At 59.1% G+C, this 15471-nt stretch overlaps 1 long non-coding RNA gene across 1 annotated transcript in view; it reads right to left on the bottom strand.

The window, feature by feature from the left end:
• Positions 1-14313, bottom strand: part of LOC123652472 — a 39596-nt gene extending 25283 nt beyond the window's left edge. Inside the window, exon 1 of the long non-coding RNA XR_006741834.1 lies at positions 13665-14313. This is a non-coding gene — a long non-coding RNA (uncharacterized LOC123652472). The remainder of the gene's footprint in view (positions 1-13664) is intronic.
• Between the last annotated feature and the right edge of the window lie 1158 nt (positions 14314-15471).

Here is a 15471-nt window from a genome sequence, read left to right as displayed (position 1 = left end):
GCCAGGTGGTTTCTGGTCCTCTCCAAGGTGCTGAAATATTGAAATAGTACCAAGCTGGAACAGGGGGCTTCCTCTTACTGTCTCTTATCCCTACCTGGCCAGCAGAGGCTGTTGCCACCTCCACATTCTCTGATCTTGGCTCCCAGGAGTGAGGAGAGAAAGGGCACACACAGGCTCTGGGGGCAGACTGATCAGTCCCCATGCTGCTCTCCCACAGACTGAGCTGTGTGACCCAAACAGATGGCATTGCCTCTCCGTTTCCCCTGCTGTCCAGTGGGAGTACTGCCGCCTGCCTACCCTGCTCAGATGGCACAGAAGGAGGGGCGATGGAGATCAGGCTCCTAGTGGCCTGAGTGCAGGGGTGACATTTGCTACTTGGGCCAGCAGCCAAGGGGCTCACCTGCTCTCCCTGAACATAGCCCCGGGCTCCCTCCAGTCTCTGGCCAGCGAACTAGCTCCACCTCTTTGTTACTCTGCATTGTTTCATTTTTTAAATCCCCCTAAATGTACATCTTACTTATCAGCTGCATAAGGAGCAGCGGAGAGGGAGGCTGAGGCTGGTGAGGACTGTGTCTGTGCCCATTTCAGGCGGGAGCCAATAAGCCTGTGTGCACATGGGCATGCCCACACTTGAGGGCAAGCTGGAGGTAGGCTGTGTGTGGAGGAATGAGTGTGCCAGTTGGGACACACATGTCTGTATGTCCGTGTGTGTGTGTGTGTGTGTGTGTGTGTGTGAGTATAGACATGCATGTTCCCGGGGTTATTCCCAGCAGCCCCCACCTCGCTCCGCTCCCCAGCTCATTAAGGCTCTCCCATTATTCTGACATTTGTGCACGTCACGTACCAGCAAGAAGTAATTTACTTAGAAGAAATTAAAAGTTCATTTTAATTGAGCGCACACTGCAGTATGCAAATGAGCACATTATGCACCCGATGCAGAGACAAAGCCATAATCAGTGGTTAACCCTATGCACGCCAGCTCCTCAGCTCCCTGCTGCCTTGGCTTTGGAGGCGGGTGGTCCTGGCCTTACGGAGGTCTCCCTGGCCCCAAGCGGGAGGGGGCTGGCCAGGCCCTCTGAACTTTTTTCCAGATGTTGACAACTGCATGAGCCCCAGTGCCCTAGGAAGAGATCCAGGCACTGAGCCCACCTCGGGCTCCAGCCATGGCCCCAGACAGCAGGGACTCAGCCAGTCCCCGGGGCACTCCATGGGGCTGACTTCACCAAGCTCCCAGCAGCCCTCGCCAGCCCAGGTGCAGCAGAGAATGCCTGAGGCCTGATGCTCCTGTCCCATCACAGAGGGAGGGTCTCAGGGGTGGTGCTGAGGACATACTTTCCAGACCTGTGACCTGGAGGCCAGCATCCAGTGTGCACCCTGACCCCATGAGAGAAAGATGGCGGGAGTCTCCCCTGAGAGGTAAGCGCATCACTGCAGCCCAGCGCCTGGTGGAATGAAGCAAGCACGGGGTGATCTGCAGGGCCGGTCCCACCACGTCCTTCATATGCTTATGCTGTGCACATCTCCCGCCTACCACCATCTACAGGGGCAGCCCTGGCAATTCAGAAAGGACCAGTGGCTTCCAGAGTGATTCAGAAATCTCAAGAAACAAGGCTGGCATCTGTCCTTGCAACCTGCCAGTGCTCCACAGCCCCGTGTCCTGGCGGGGGCACCAGGCCTGCTCTAGTATCCAGGGATACTAGATGTTCAGGTGGCACTGGGAGCCATGGAGGTCCCGGGCAGGGGAGGGGTGTGCACAGAGCTGTGTGTCTCCTTCCCCAGGGCCTGAGGGACCGCCAACAGGTGCACCGCCTCCACCCAAAGGATCAGGAAGTCTGAAAGCCTCACGGGGAGGTGGGTGTTAGCCATGTGACTGCGGGGCGGGGCACAGCCTCTGACCTGACCTGTCTCCTTTCCTCATCTGTCACTGGGGCAGCATCAGGCCACGGGGGCAGTGTCCAGTGTCCTTTGTGATGTGTAGGTGTGCCCTGGGCAGGTCACTGCCTGCGTTCCCTCTCCTCCTCTTCCATCCCTTCCCTCTGTCTTCTCTCTGTGTCTTTTCTTTGGTCCTACCGTGCTGATGGCAGGCCGGCACCTGTTTAGCTTACCCATTCCACCCAGAACAGTGGGGGGCAGGGCAGGCTTCCCACCCTTGTCTCCCACGGGGGCTTAGCCCTGGGCCGGAAGCCAGGCTCCCCCTGGAGCTTCAGTGGGTCCCTGGGAGGTTGTTTTTACATTGGATTTTCTCTACCTGTCAGACCTGGGATTTTTAATGACAGTGAAAATGAAGCTGGTTCGCAGATGTGAGCTGACAGCCAGCTGCAGGAGGCAGACAGATTACCTCCAGACCCAGCCCACATCGCCCGCGGAGCCAAACAAAGGAGCCATCCTGACTCACTTGGATGAGCGAGACCAGCAGGGGGCCGAGCAAGCTGCTCTCACCCACTGCTGGGCAGCACCCACCCGGCCCGGCACAGCTTCTTGGGGGCCGGTGTCCACATGCTCACCTCTGCCCACGGCGCGGCTTTTGCGTCCATTGCTCCTTCATCTCACACGTTCCCTGAGGGAGGAGGTATTGGAGTTGGAGGCTGTTGCCCACCATGAGGTTTAAGGGAACTGGGCTCTCAGACCCAAGCATCAGCCAGTGGGACCCTGAAGGTGGTTCTGGATTCACTGGGCCTGGTTGGGCCTAGGAATCTGCATCCTGAACAGGTTTGGGGAACTCCATAAGGGTGGCTGGGACCACCCTGAGAAACCCTACAGGCGCCCTCCCTCAGCACCGCCTGCTGACCCTGGGCCTTCTCACTTCCCTTTGCCAGAGGCAGGAGACCGAGGGTGCTGGCCTGCACCAGACCTGGTGCTGGGTTGGGCTTAGTTCCCTCCCCTCTACCAGGTGCAGCAGTGATGTCAGCCCTTCCGGGTGCCCTGCAGTGACTTTTTCCCAGCCTGGGTGGGCGGGCGGCTAGCCTGCCTCTGTGTCCGCCAGGCTCCTGGGCTGTGCCCCGGACAGTTCTCCAGAGCACCAGCCCTCTACCAGAGTCACTGCTGGGTGACACCCTGAGAGGCCAGGGAGGTGGGCGAGCCACTCTGCACTGGCTGTGTGCCTTGGGCAAGTTAGCCCGCTGTGCCTCCGTGGTTTTTTTTATACCGCAGCCGCACATCCTGGCACCTTGACTGAGTGCTCAGGGGCTCCATAATGGCTACACCCCTCATCTTTATACACCCCCCCAGCCAGGGGTCTACGGTAAGGGGCCAACTGGGGACCTGACCAGGTTGGAGGCATCAAGGGTTTGTCCAGCTCTGACTCACTCCCCCTGGCTCTGGGTGCCTTGGAGCCTGCTGCTGTGTGCCCACCGGTCCAGAGCCACCTCTCATGTGCCAGCCCTTGTCCGCTTATTACAGCAACAGCTCTGGTTCTGCCGCTTCTCCCTCCTGCCCGCCGCTCCCAAGCGCTGGGCCAGCCAGTGGCACATTGGTGCCGTGTGTGCTTTTATGGAGCAGCTCCACCCGTGTTCCCTTCACCTTCCTTCCCTGCCCGTATCCTCAGGCCTCACGTGCTGGGAGATGCATGTCCCACGTCATGTCCCGCTGAAGGCTCTGCAGCTTCTGTCATTGTCAGCTTCGTTGGTTGAGCATGCGTTTTAATGCCTATTGGCATTGACTTCACTGAGCATGTGCTCTATGCCAGGCATGCACATAACCCCGTGATAGGCATCCCATCCGGGCCATGGGAAGGTCAGTGGCAGAGCCCAGCCTTCCAGAATCCAGGTCTCTGACCCCAGGCCCGTGTTCTTGGTCACAGTGTGCTGCTGAGCCAGGAGGGGGCGAGTAGCATGCTGGACAGATTTCGCATCTGGTGTGAGAGCTAGCCCACCGGTTGCAGACCCAGCGTGCACTATTCCCTAGCAGCTAGCAGGCCTGGCAGCTGAGAGAATGGCTAGAGGGAGCAGGATGCCCATGGGTCTGTGGCCCAGACCCTTGATGCTGGCAGACATGAAGGCTCCTCAGTGCTCTGCATGTGGGCGTAGACTAGCCCTGAGAAGGGGCATTTGGGGCTCATCTAATTCTGGTAGCAAAGAGCAACTCCTGAAATCCCAGGGAGGGAGAGGCACCGTGATTGATTAGTGATGTCTGTCTGGCTTAGGTTTGGCCAGGCCTCTGGTGATGCAGGGAAAACGAGTCTCCAAGAGGGCAGGTGGCTGACCTGGCTTACAACACTGGTATCCATCCATTTGGTCATCCCTCTTCCAGAGCCTCCGTGTCTTGTTATTCATGCCCATGGCCCCCATGGGTTCTCAGGCTGCCAATAGCCGCTGCCCTCAAGTCCCCCACTCAGCCACTTCCTGTCATGGGGCACATTGTTTAGATTCTAAAGAAGGTGAAATCCTGCGTGACCAGCTGTGGTGGAGGGTGTCTGAGCACTTCAGAAAATGCTTTTTCTTGTCCCACGTGTAGCGTGTGCTCTTAGCTGCTGTCAGGTGCCATGACAATGGGCAGCTCTTATCCAGATCACCACGTGTGGAGCGGGCACGGGCGGCTCTCTGCGGCTCGCCTCATCTGGTCCTCACCAGACCCCGGGGGATGAAACACAGTGCCTGTCGTCATGTCTGCCGTGTGGAGTTCAGGCCTTCGGCGAGAAACATCGCCCCCATTAAACTCTGTCTCTGGGGAAGCAGCGCCTGCATCACCGAGAGGCATCTCATCTTCTCTAAGTAGACTCCGCTGTCCCAGTGAGTGGAATCTCAACCACAGCACGCGGCGGCATTGCCTGAAGACACAGACCATGCCAACTGTGCCGAGCATTTCACAGCGTATTATTCCATCCTGAAACAACCCTCAAAAGTATTACTATTCACCTGGCACGCTAGCGGCTAGACAGAGGCTCCGAGTGGCTTAGTTGTTTGCCAGGGCACACACCTCGCTCAGTCTGTCATCAGGGGCCTTTCACAAACCTTTCCAGCTCCTGAGACCTCACAAGCCCTGAATCTGATCAGAACAAAGAATCCTACTCCCCAGTGGTTCTGTGTGCCCACTGCCTCCCAGGCACTTCCTCTCACCAGCTCCATCCCTTAAAGAGACATCCTTCCCTGACAGTGAGAACGCTCCTGCAAGCCTGGGGGAAATGCCTCCTCCTCCAGGAAGCCTGCCTTGACCACTCCAGGAGAAGCTAATCTTCCTCTCTGAAATTGGAGGGTTTTCAAACCACCTGTGGGAATGACCGCCATGTGCACCTCCTATGTCCCTGGCACCGTACCGAGATTGAATTTGATGTGCTACGGAGGTTGTGGAATAAATAAATGGATGAAGATAATGAGTAGATTAAGGAGACCCAGGTATCTCTAATTCCTAAAAATTGTGGGTGAGGGGTCAGCCGAGGAATGCACTTTGGCATCATAAGCAGATCTATCCCCAGATCACACCACCACCACAGTGCCTGTATCATCTGGTCCCAGAGGGGCCCCCATGGGGACCCTGCAAAAAAAAAAAAAAAAAAAAAAAAGAGGAGCTGCCAGCCACCCTGGAGCTGGGACACACAGGAGCCCGGGTAAGCCAGGAGGCTTTGGGTGGGCTGGTTGTGCCCTCACCATCGCACCAACCTCGTTCCAAGCTCCAAACAGAAAGCAGGAAAGAGTTAAGTCCTCTGTGAGCCACTGGAGAAGGAAGTGGTAAACAATTTTTCTCTCCCTCGGCTAAATTAATATGCAAATTCCTAAACCCCCTCCTACTCCCTTCCCCTGCCTTGAAATTAGCGAGGTAGACTGCTCAGCTAATTACGCATTCAAACGAGCAGGCTGTGTTCTCAGAGCTAAGGGGATGCTGAAATGATTGTGAGAAGATGGAACTGACATTCGAGCACAGCCCTTCTGGTGCCTCCGCAGCCGCTCCCCCGTGCCTGGCAGCTGTGACCCAGCAGTGACCGCCCATCACCCAGGACAGGGGTGCAAGGTCCCCTCCACTCTCGGGCCCTGGCGAGGGGACACCCTGTGCCCCATCCCACTTCCCCGCCAGCCAAACCCTGCATTCTTTCTGCAACAGGCTTTACAGGAGGAGTGTTCCTGCTGGCAGGGAAGGACGGCTCTTTAGTGCCTGAGGTCAGGACCAACGGCAGCGGGAGCCGGGCAGGGGCCAGCTCCGCCAGCCTGGGTCTAGGACGGGGGTCTCTGCTGTGCTGGGTGAGCCCTGCAGCTGAAAGCAGAGGTTTTTGTGTGGGGCAGGCAGGGGTTGGCGCAACGTGTGGGACCCTCGCCCCCAGCTCCATCTCAGTGGCGCACCTCTCACAAGTTGGGGTTCTAGGTTAAATCTCATTCTGAAAGGAGTTTCCCTGCAAAGTGTGTGTGTGGGGGGGGGGGGGGGGGGCTGAACAGCTGGAGAGAGGAGGGAACAAAGGCCAGTTGGACACCAGGAGTGCGCAGTGTCAGCAGGAAGCTGGCAGGCTTGGGAGCTAAAGATGGCCCAGACTACCACACACACATTCTCTCTCTCTCTCTCTCTCTCTCTCTCTCTCTCTCTCTCTCTCTCTCTCTCTCTCTCTCTCTCTCTCTCTCTCTCTCTCTTTCTTTCTCTTTAAAGGGGCCCATCCTTCCTCTGCCTATAAAGCCAGAGCTCCCTGCCCATCAGCCCCAGGCCTCCTGACCCATCCGTGCAGCCTCCTCTCACATCCCCCTCAGCAGCCTGACTCAAAGGGGACTATCCCACAAGTCTCCTCCCAACCTCCCCCAGTCACCCACCCTGGACCAAGCTGCTGACCAAATACCCCAGCCCAGGCCTTGTCCCTCCCCCTCATTCCCTAGCCCACTTCTCCTGAGAAGCCTTGTAGTGCTATTTTATTCTTGTCGCATATGGGATTTAATGTCCTGGAGTCTGAGAAGGTCTCCCCAACTTGTCTCTAAGCCCCTACAAGACAACACCTTGTGCTGGACTCTGTAGCAACCATGGCTCCTGGCCCTCAACGCAGCATGCCAGGGCTCTGCCCATGGAGCAGCCTGTGAGGTGACTGATTTGGTGCCTGTTCTGTCAGACACATTGGTAGCCACAGAGAAGGAGGCTTCTTCGCTGCTGGCCTCCGTTTCCCCATCTATGCTATAGGACTGACTGTTGGACTAGATACTCTCCAAGATCCTTTCTTGTTAAAATTCCGAGTCCAGGACTCTGTTCATTAGCATGTCCATCTGTCCCTCCCTCTCTTCCCCCCTCCCTCCCTCCCTCCCTCCATAGCATTGACTGGAGGCCCTGGGAGCCCAGCCCTGACCTCAGGAAAAAGAGTGGTGTTGGTAGACTGCTCTTTCTGAGAGAGGTACAGTTACTGACCCTCCTCTCCAGGGAGAAGGGAGTGAGGGACACAGCAAAAGCAAGAAGGCAGGGACGACGCCAACTGTACATGCTCCTTGGTCCTCAGGTCCAGCGAGAACCAGCAGGGCAGGCAAACACCCCGCCCTGCGCAGCTGCCTTTTTCTGCGTATCCCAGGAATAGTCTAGATTTCCAGAGTTCGGAGGGTCAGGAAGGCGATCAGAAGCACAAAGTCCCCACCAGTGGCCAGCCTGCAGGGGTGGACGGGGGACATTAAGAATCCATTGAATGCAACAAAGTGGCAGGGCTCTCCCATGAGGGGGGATGTGCGATCCCGCTTCCCCCTCACACCCCAGGTGGACAGTCAGACGAATGGGGGTGGACAGTCAGACGAATGGGGGTGGGTGGGGTGGGTGGGAGTCAGGAAGGAGGATTGCCCAGGAGCAGCCAGCATCACTATGGATCAATAAGGACCTGAAGCTCTGGGCGGCAACAGTGAGTAATAAACAAATATGACGAACAGGCAAGAGGGTTCTCTGGGTCTTATGGGGGAAGGCCTTGGGAGGGGCCAGGAGCTCGAACCTTGGGTGACAAAGGAGACAGCAGGTGGGGTGTTGGCACTAAGAATGCAGTGTTCAAGGCAAGACTGGCCCAGAATTCACTTCTGGAGCCAGTGGGTGGTCTGACGCTGAGAAAGGACAAGGCTACCAGGTGTGACATGGGTTCTGGATCCAATGGCTGCCACACCAGCCCCCACACCTGACCCCACACTGCAGCCCAGTGGGCACTGACCACGCTGAGCAGGGACCTCTAGGAGGGGAGAGGGGCTGGAAAGCGCTCTTCTGGCCTCCCCAGAAGCAGCCTCCTCCCGGGAGGCGCAGAGCTGCCCGGAGTCAGGGAGTGGGGTGCTTTGCGTCTCTGATGGTGATGCATGGCCCTGCTAATTCGCCACACACGGCTGTCAGTTCTGGTGCAGCTGCTGCCCCCGCCCTCTAGGCGCTCAGTAACGCCAGGCTGCGGAGCACGCTGCAAATTAGCACCATTTGTTTTGCAGAACATGTTCTGTTTCTACACCACACGCATAGCTTATTACCTCACCAGCAGCGCGGGAGAGGCAGCTGGGGGGGCCCTCCCCCAAGCCCACCGCCTGCGATGGGCAGCACTGCGCTCTTTGGAGGGCTGTTGCCCAGCTCGGGGCGGCGGGTGTGGGGGGGAAGGGGATCATTCTCGGGGAAGGGTCCCAGCTCCTGCCTGCCCATCTGGTGACAACAGCCAGGGCTCTGGGCCTGACGCTGCCAGGCAGCTTCATGTCTGCACCGCCCGGCCTGGAGGCCTTGGGGGGTGATTTGACCTCTCTGAGCCTTGAATGTGGAGCCTTTGAATCCACCTCAGACAATTAGACAAAACACTGGGGCAAAGCTGAAGCTCTCCTCTCAGTAGCTGGCACCCTCATGGAGCTTTTATCTTGTCACTCAGGGGACAGTTACCAAGGTCAGACAGGCCGTTAATGACAAAGATTCAGCCCAGAGGCCAGGGCGGGTGGCAAGGCCCCGTGCAGACTTGGGGAGGGCTGGAGCCCTGGAGCCTACCAGGAGCCCCTTCCAAGCCAGGGCCTGCCCCTGCGGTGGGCAGAATGGAGCACAGGCTTGGGCCTGGCTCTGATGCTTGGCAGAGTCTCCTAGAGCGGTGGACCCCCTAAAAGCACCCAGGAAAACATGTTGCCCGGAAAGCCTGTGGGGCAGAACTGGGCTTCCTGTGGCCACCACCTGCAGACCAGTGTCATGGACCTGTCACACAGCAGCCTCACTGTGCTTTCCGCCCCCTGTGGGGATCTCAGAAGCAGCCATTTGCCCCCATCGCCCCTCTCCAGACCAGGGAGACCCTGGCTGAGCAGAGAGACCAAGTGAGGACCTCTCTGGGTAAGACACATCCACCGGCCCCTTTCCCTCCTCCTGAGCTTCCCTCTGCCATCCAGGTGTGGGGTCCAGGCAAGGCAGTGCCTGGGAACTCACACAACATAGAGAAGCCTCTAATCTCCCAGCACCCCTTGCTCCAAGGAGAGTCAACAGGCCCCTGCAGGAGGGCTGGGAGCCTCGATGGCCCTTCAGGGAAGGATGGCCCAGTCCAGAGTTCAAGAACTCTGAGTCCCTCACCCTGCCGTAAATTTCCTCTGGGCCTAGGCTCCCCTGTTCTCCTCGAGGGTAGATCCAGGGGACAAGGTGGCAGAAGGGTTGTCTAGATCTGTGGTGGCTGATGTCAGGGGATGGCCTTAGCCGGATGAAGCCTGGTTGCTACCTGTTGGCATTTCCTGAGGGCAATTCAGGCCAGGCACCAAGCCAGGAGTCATCCTTCTATGAACTCTAGTGTGGCCGGGACCATTTTACAGATAAGAAAGTGGAGGCTCAGAGAGGACAAGCACAGAGCTGGAGCTTGAAGTGGGTCTGGCTGGCCCCAAGCCATGCACTGAGCATCAGCACTGCCCCACACTCATGGGAGGTTATATTTCTGCACCCCTCCATCCCCCATCCCTTCATTACCACCCCGTCCCTGACAGTGAACAGAAAGCCAAGAGGACAAGGGTATTAAGTTTCACAGAGTGTGAGGGAGTCACCTGAGCCCTGTGCATACCACCCCCACCCTCCTCTCCTGTCTATCCAGCCCTCACCCTCTCATCCATCAACACAGCCATGAGACCCATGGAGTCTCACCTTCCTGGACAGACACACCCCATAGATCCACCAGGCGGGAGGAACCTTGTGACGCCTTAGAGCACATGTGTCAAACACAAGGCCCGCGGGCCAAATCCGTCCCGCCAGGCCTTGCAATGTGGCCCGCACCGCGCTGTCATCACTGCACTCCGCTGCGTTTCCATCACAATGACAGTTTATGACTGTTCAGTAAACCATTCGGCCCGCGATTTAGGCTGGATTTTAGATTTTGGCCCCTTCTCTGATTGAGTTCGACACCCCTACCTTAGAGCATGAGTCCAAATCAGGGAGAGAAGGGTTGGGCACCCCGGTGCTGTCCCTGCCCGAGCAGAGGTGCAAAAGTGCTGGCTGCAGGGCCAGGGCAGGGCCAAACAGGAGGGTGCAGGCACCCAGCCTCAGAACCATCGGGTGCACCTGGTACCATCGGTGAGTGTCTGTCTAGGGCTCACCCAGGCAGGTGGCTCTTAGGTGGCCACCCACCGGCATGGACAGCAGGGCTCCACAGCCCTGTTTTGTAGAGCACTGCAGCAGGATTGGGGAGGCTGTGGGGCTGGGTGCAGTAGCCACCTCACCCAGGGCCAGATGTGCACATGTGGAGCACCCAGTGGGAGCCAATCTGTGGGAGCCATTTGCACAGTGAGGGGGCACTGGAGAAGTGGCCCCGTTGAGGCCCCTCACCCAGCTAGCCCCAGGGCAAGTCCCAACTATAGCCTCCTGCCTTCCTGTACTCGCTTCCCCTAGGCATGGCTGGGAGTGAACATAGCAACTGAGATCCTATCCATGGCATTTCAGGGACCTGGGGTGACACCTGGGCTGGCCCCTGGAAAGCTGAAGACAGGGTTCTCTGTGGACTTTGCAAGGCCTTGGAGGATGCCTAGTGGATGGAGAATATCATATGTGTCTGGCCCAGAGCACAGGGCCAGTCCTTCACTTGACATTATGGAGTTCAAGTTCCATGTACAGAAATGGCACATAGCAGGCTTTCAGCTGATGTAGTACAATCAGATGGAAGGATGAGTGGACAGATGAGTACAAGATCATTCATTGGATGGACAATGAAATGGATGGGTGGACAAACGGATGGACAGATGGATGGCAGGTAACTGGAGTGCCAGCAAGAGCTCTGGCCACCACACAGCAAGAGGGCATTTCGGTGGGCTATGCGTCAGGTCTTGTTGGTGTGGAGTGGAGGCCACCAGAAGCTATGGGTCCCTCCCCTGCTGGGCTGGGAGGATAGCCTGTCCTCACATGGGGTGGCTAAGACATGGGACGGGCAGGGTAAGCGGGGATGGTCTGTGCCTACTCACTCCCAGGACCCTCTGGGAGGTGTGGGAGCCGCGGAGGCTTTTCTGCCAAGAGGCAGAAAGACTTCATGAATATTTCATTAGGGAAGCAATGTGGCGGTAGAGGAACATCTGGTGGACTCTCCAGGGAGCTGGGAGCCCATGCAGGAAGTAGGACTGTGAAATTCGGAGGTGGTACGAGGGGGTACAGGCCTCTGCCGCTGAGGATAGCTCTCTCCCTGGCATCACACTGGCTCGGGCCAGTCACCCCAGTTCTGGGGACAAAGACCTGCCAGTGGGGGCAACTCTGGGCAAGGCTGTGGGGGTGGACATTATGGGTCAGCTCCCTCACAGCACGGCTCCTTCTGCCTACTTTCCCCACCCAGGCCTGAGGCCAGGTCAGAGCTGTTCCAGGGATGGGACCCTCGGTCTCAATTTCCAGATGAGGCCACAGGCTGGGGCAGCACTGGGACCAGGGGCAGCGCAGGAGGCAGGGGACCGCACCTGGACTAATGGGCGTTGGGCTGTGGAATGACGCTATGGTTGGGGGGTTCCCTGCCTCCCCTCGCTGGAGGCACAATGGACCACTGCCCACAGCCCCTCAGGATCTGAAATCCCCTGATAGGTAGTCAGACCAGGGTTCACCTGGGACAGGACAGACCTACCCTGGTAGTGAGGGAGTCAGAGCTGGTGATGGAGAGTCCTAGGGGGTCTGGGGCTAGAAAGACCTGGGCAAACCTGCACCTGTGCCAGGGCGTGAGCCACAGGACGCCCCTGGTCGCACCAGCCTACCTGCTGAATGGTGCCTGCCCTCCTCACAGCCAGCCACCCGGAGGCTCTGAGACCTCAGGGTGTTCTGTCATGTGCAGACCCCGGACTCGGCTCCTGGCAGCACCCAGGGCCATCACACTAGCTTCCAGGGCTGGCCAGGCTGGGCCCGGGCACGTTCTCCAAAAGTCTCCATTACCTGCTGATCCGAACAGCCCATCCCTGAGGGCCCCTGCTCTCTGCCCAGACAATCCTGAGGTTGGTTCTCAGCCAGGGCCCGAGCCCTGCCTGAATCCCCAAAGCACCTCTTGTTCCATCTCCACCTGCCTAACGCCAAACCCTGCGTTCCCCAGCCCCCAGAGCTGGGTCACCCCACATTGCTGCCCCTCAGCGAGCCCAGACTGTGGAAGCTCCTCACTGCCTTCCCAGGGCCAGGCCCCTTGGCCCTCACACGCTCATAGCCCAAGCCCCTTCCTACTTGGCAGAGCTGGGACTGGCCACTGTCCAGGGCACAGGCCGCCCTTTCCTGCCACGTGCCCTAGGCTCCCTTGTGCCACCTTCTCTCTGGATCTACTCTGGCCGCTCTGAACATCACACAGGACGGCATCCCAGCCCAGAGCCCCTGGAGTGCCAACGGTGTCCCCGCTGGTCCTGTGCCCCAAGTCCACGGTCTGTGTCCCTGTCACTTTTGCCCCATGTGTTTGGAGGTCCCTCCCACCCTCACCCCAATGGAGCTGGGCACCATGGCTAGCAGCACTCGACACGAGTCTCCTGCCACCACCTCCTGGCGGGTAAGAAGTCCACGTAGCCTCTCCCACTGCCTTGGCCCTTTCTGCCCCGCAAGGGCTTTATCCATGGAACCCCCATGCGCGGCTCCTCCCCGCCCAGGCAGCTCGCCCCATGCCCTCGGCAGCTGGGCTCCTTGGCACAGCCACCTGAGCTCCCTCTGATGGCCGCGCTTGGCTGTGGTCCCACCAGTCTGCACACAGGCGCTGCGGTGCCAAGCCAGGCTGTAGGGCTCTGGGCAGATGGGAGGGAGGGAAGGGAGATGCTTCTCCTGGGATCTCCCGGCCCCTCCAGGTGTCACCCTCCAGCCCTCCTCCCGTCCCCAACTGAGTCCCTGGCTTGGCCTGTGAAAAGAAATAGACAGACATTCAAGGACGGTTTGGGGACACGATTCCAAACATGGGGCAGCGAGGACCTGGCCCTAAGAGCCAGCAGAGCTAGGGGTGGAGGCAACTCAGCCCAAGACCCCAGAGGGAGGGGCCAGAGTACCAGAGGCAGAGGCACTGCAGCGCCAGGGACCCTGGATGTGACTGCTGTCCTCTGAAACCCCGACACTACCCGAACCCAGCCAGCCAGCCCTGCTTCAGTCCTCTGTGCAGGATGGCACCTGCCCCTCCTGACGGGCTCCTGGCCACCACCCCGGACACACAGGCCCCAGGGCGGTGGACAACCTCCTGTGCCCGCGGCAGTGCGCAGGGAGCCAGGGGGGAAAGGACTGAACCTGCTGGCCCAGAACCCGCTGGACACCGCCGTCCCCGCAGGCTGCTGAGCCATGCCACCTGCACCCAGGCCGAGACCCAGCCACCTGCCCCCTGAGCCCCACTCACTTGTTACCTGTGTCTCGCCGGCCGCCACTGTCCAACTGCTGCCAGCCGGGTCCTCCGTGGCTCCGCTGCCAAGCGGCTGCCGCCTCCCCGGGATGGGCGCCAGCGATTCGCTGTGGTTTTTGTCTGTGAGTTTTGCCCCCCGTGAGTCCGCGGCACCCAGGAGGCGCCCAGCCTGCCGCGCGTCCATGGCAAGCGTCCATCTTCCGCTCGCTCGCTCGCAGCGGCTCCTCACCTCTCCCTCCTCCTGTCCCCACAGTGCCAGCTCAGAGGCAACTGGCACGGACGGAGCCCGGCCAGCCTCTTGCAGCTGGGTGTAGCCACGCTTTTTTTTTTTTTTTTTTTTTTTTTGTATTTTAAACACACACACTTACTCACACATGCACACACACACACACACACACACACATGCCAAGCCCCCCCCCCGCCCCCGACAACATGCGTCCCTTCTGTCAGGAGCAGCCCCAGCCAAGAAAGCCCAGAAGCGGGCGGCGGCAGAGAGCCGGGCTGCCGATCAGTGGAAACCCCAGCCCCGAGCCCATCCCTTCCTCTCCCATCACCCTCCTCTTACGTAAGAACACCACATTCATGTCGCACTTCGGAGCCTCCTGATTGGGTCCACCTTGTCACCGGCCCGGTCCTGCCGCCCACCCTGGCCCCAGCCGTCCTGGCCCCCTGCCCAGCCCCCAGCCCCAGTGTTGCTGCTCTGTCCCTTCCCTGAGGCGTGTGTATTTATGGCGTGCCCACCCCAGGCCACGTGCTGAGCAGCCAACTAGATGGAGGGGGCCTGGCCTCCTGGAGCTGACAGTCTAGCTAGGGATGGGATTAGACCCGCGGCTGTGAGGAGACGTGCTGGTACTGTGATGCCCCAGCCTGGCTGTAGGGTAGCGACAGTCCGTCCACTTGAGGGGTCAGAGTAGGGTCCCAAGTGGACATGAGGGTCAAGGCCAATCTCAGATCAGCATGGAGATGCAGGCAGAGACCTTGGCCAGACTCCAGCTGATAGGGCAGCAGGAGGATGCTGCCAGCTGTCTTCTCAAAGCCATTAGCACCCTCTCCCGTTTGCTCAGACCACCTGGGTGGGTGAGCCCACCACCTGCACATCCCTGGAGCAGGGAGTGGCCCGTTCAGGGCCTGGGGAAATGTTGGGTGCAGATGCAGCTGCCGCACCTTCACCCTTCCCTGCTCTGAGTACAGGCTGGGTGTCTGGAGGTAGCGTCGGAAGCAGTGGCCTGGGTGGCCCCAGGGGCAGCCATTCAACACACTTCCCCCCTCCTGCCTTCTCCTCATCCGGGAAAAACAACCCTGCTTGCAGGTTCCCTTGCCAAGTCGCCCAGGAGCCTGGCAGGTGACTGACATCCTCGCAGCGGCAGGTGGAAGGCAGGCACCAGGGCAGGAGGTCACACAGCCAGAGGGCAGGTATGAGGGGTCCTCTCGGGGTCTGGCCTGGGCCATCTGGCTGGGGTCCATTTGGGAACCCCAAGGCCAGGTTGGCTCTGGGTCAAAGGTGACCCCACGTCAACTTGCCTGATGCAGATGGCCTCACCAGGCCTCACCAGGCCTCCCGCAGCCGTGACTGGGAGGCCTGGCTGATGGGCCGATGGGCTCCGGGTGGCGGGAGCCTCTTGTCTTCAGGCATCGCTTTGCTTTGCCAGGTATTCATTGTTTTCTTGCCAGTTACTCTAAGGACCTGGCGACCTTAATTAGCTTCCAAACCCCTTCAAGTGCCTCACCTGGACCAGAAGGAAAGGGCCCTGGGATGTGCATGCTCCTGCGAAGCTGAGGTGCGGTGACCGCAGGGAAAGTTCTGAACTGAA

The sequence above is a fragment of the Pipistrellus kuhlii genome, unplaced genomic scaffold (assembly GCF_014108245.1).
Source record: "Pipistrellus kuhlii isolate mPipKuh1 unplaced genomic scaffold, mPipKuh1.p scaffold_m20_p_17, whole genome shotgun sequence".
Lineage (NCBI taxonomy): Eukaryota > Metazoa > Chordata > Mammalia > Chiroptera > Vespertilionidae > Pipistrellus > Pipistrellus kuhlii.
The sequence above is the reverse complement of the archived record's forward strand: the minus strand, read 5'-3'. Positions and strand labels throughout refer to the sequence as shown.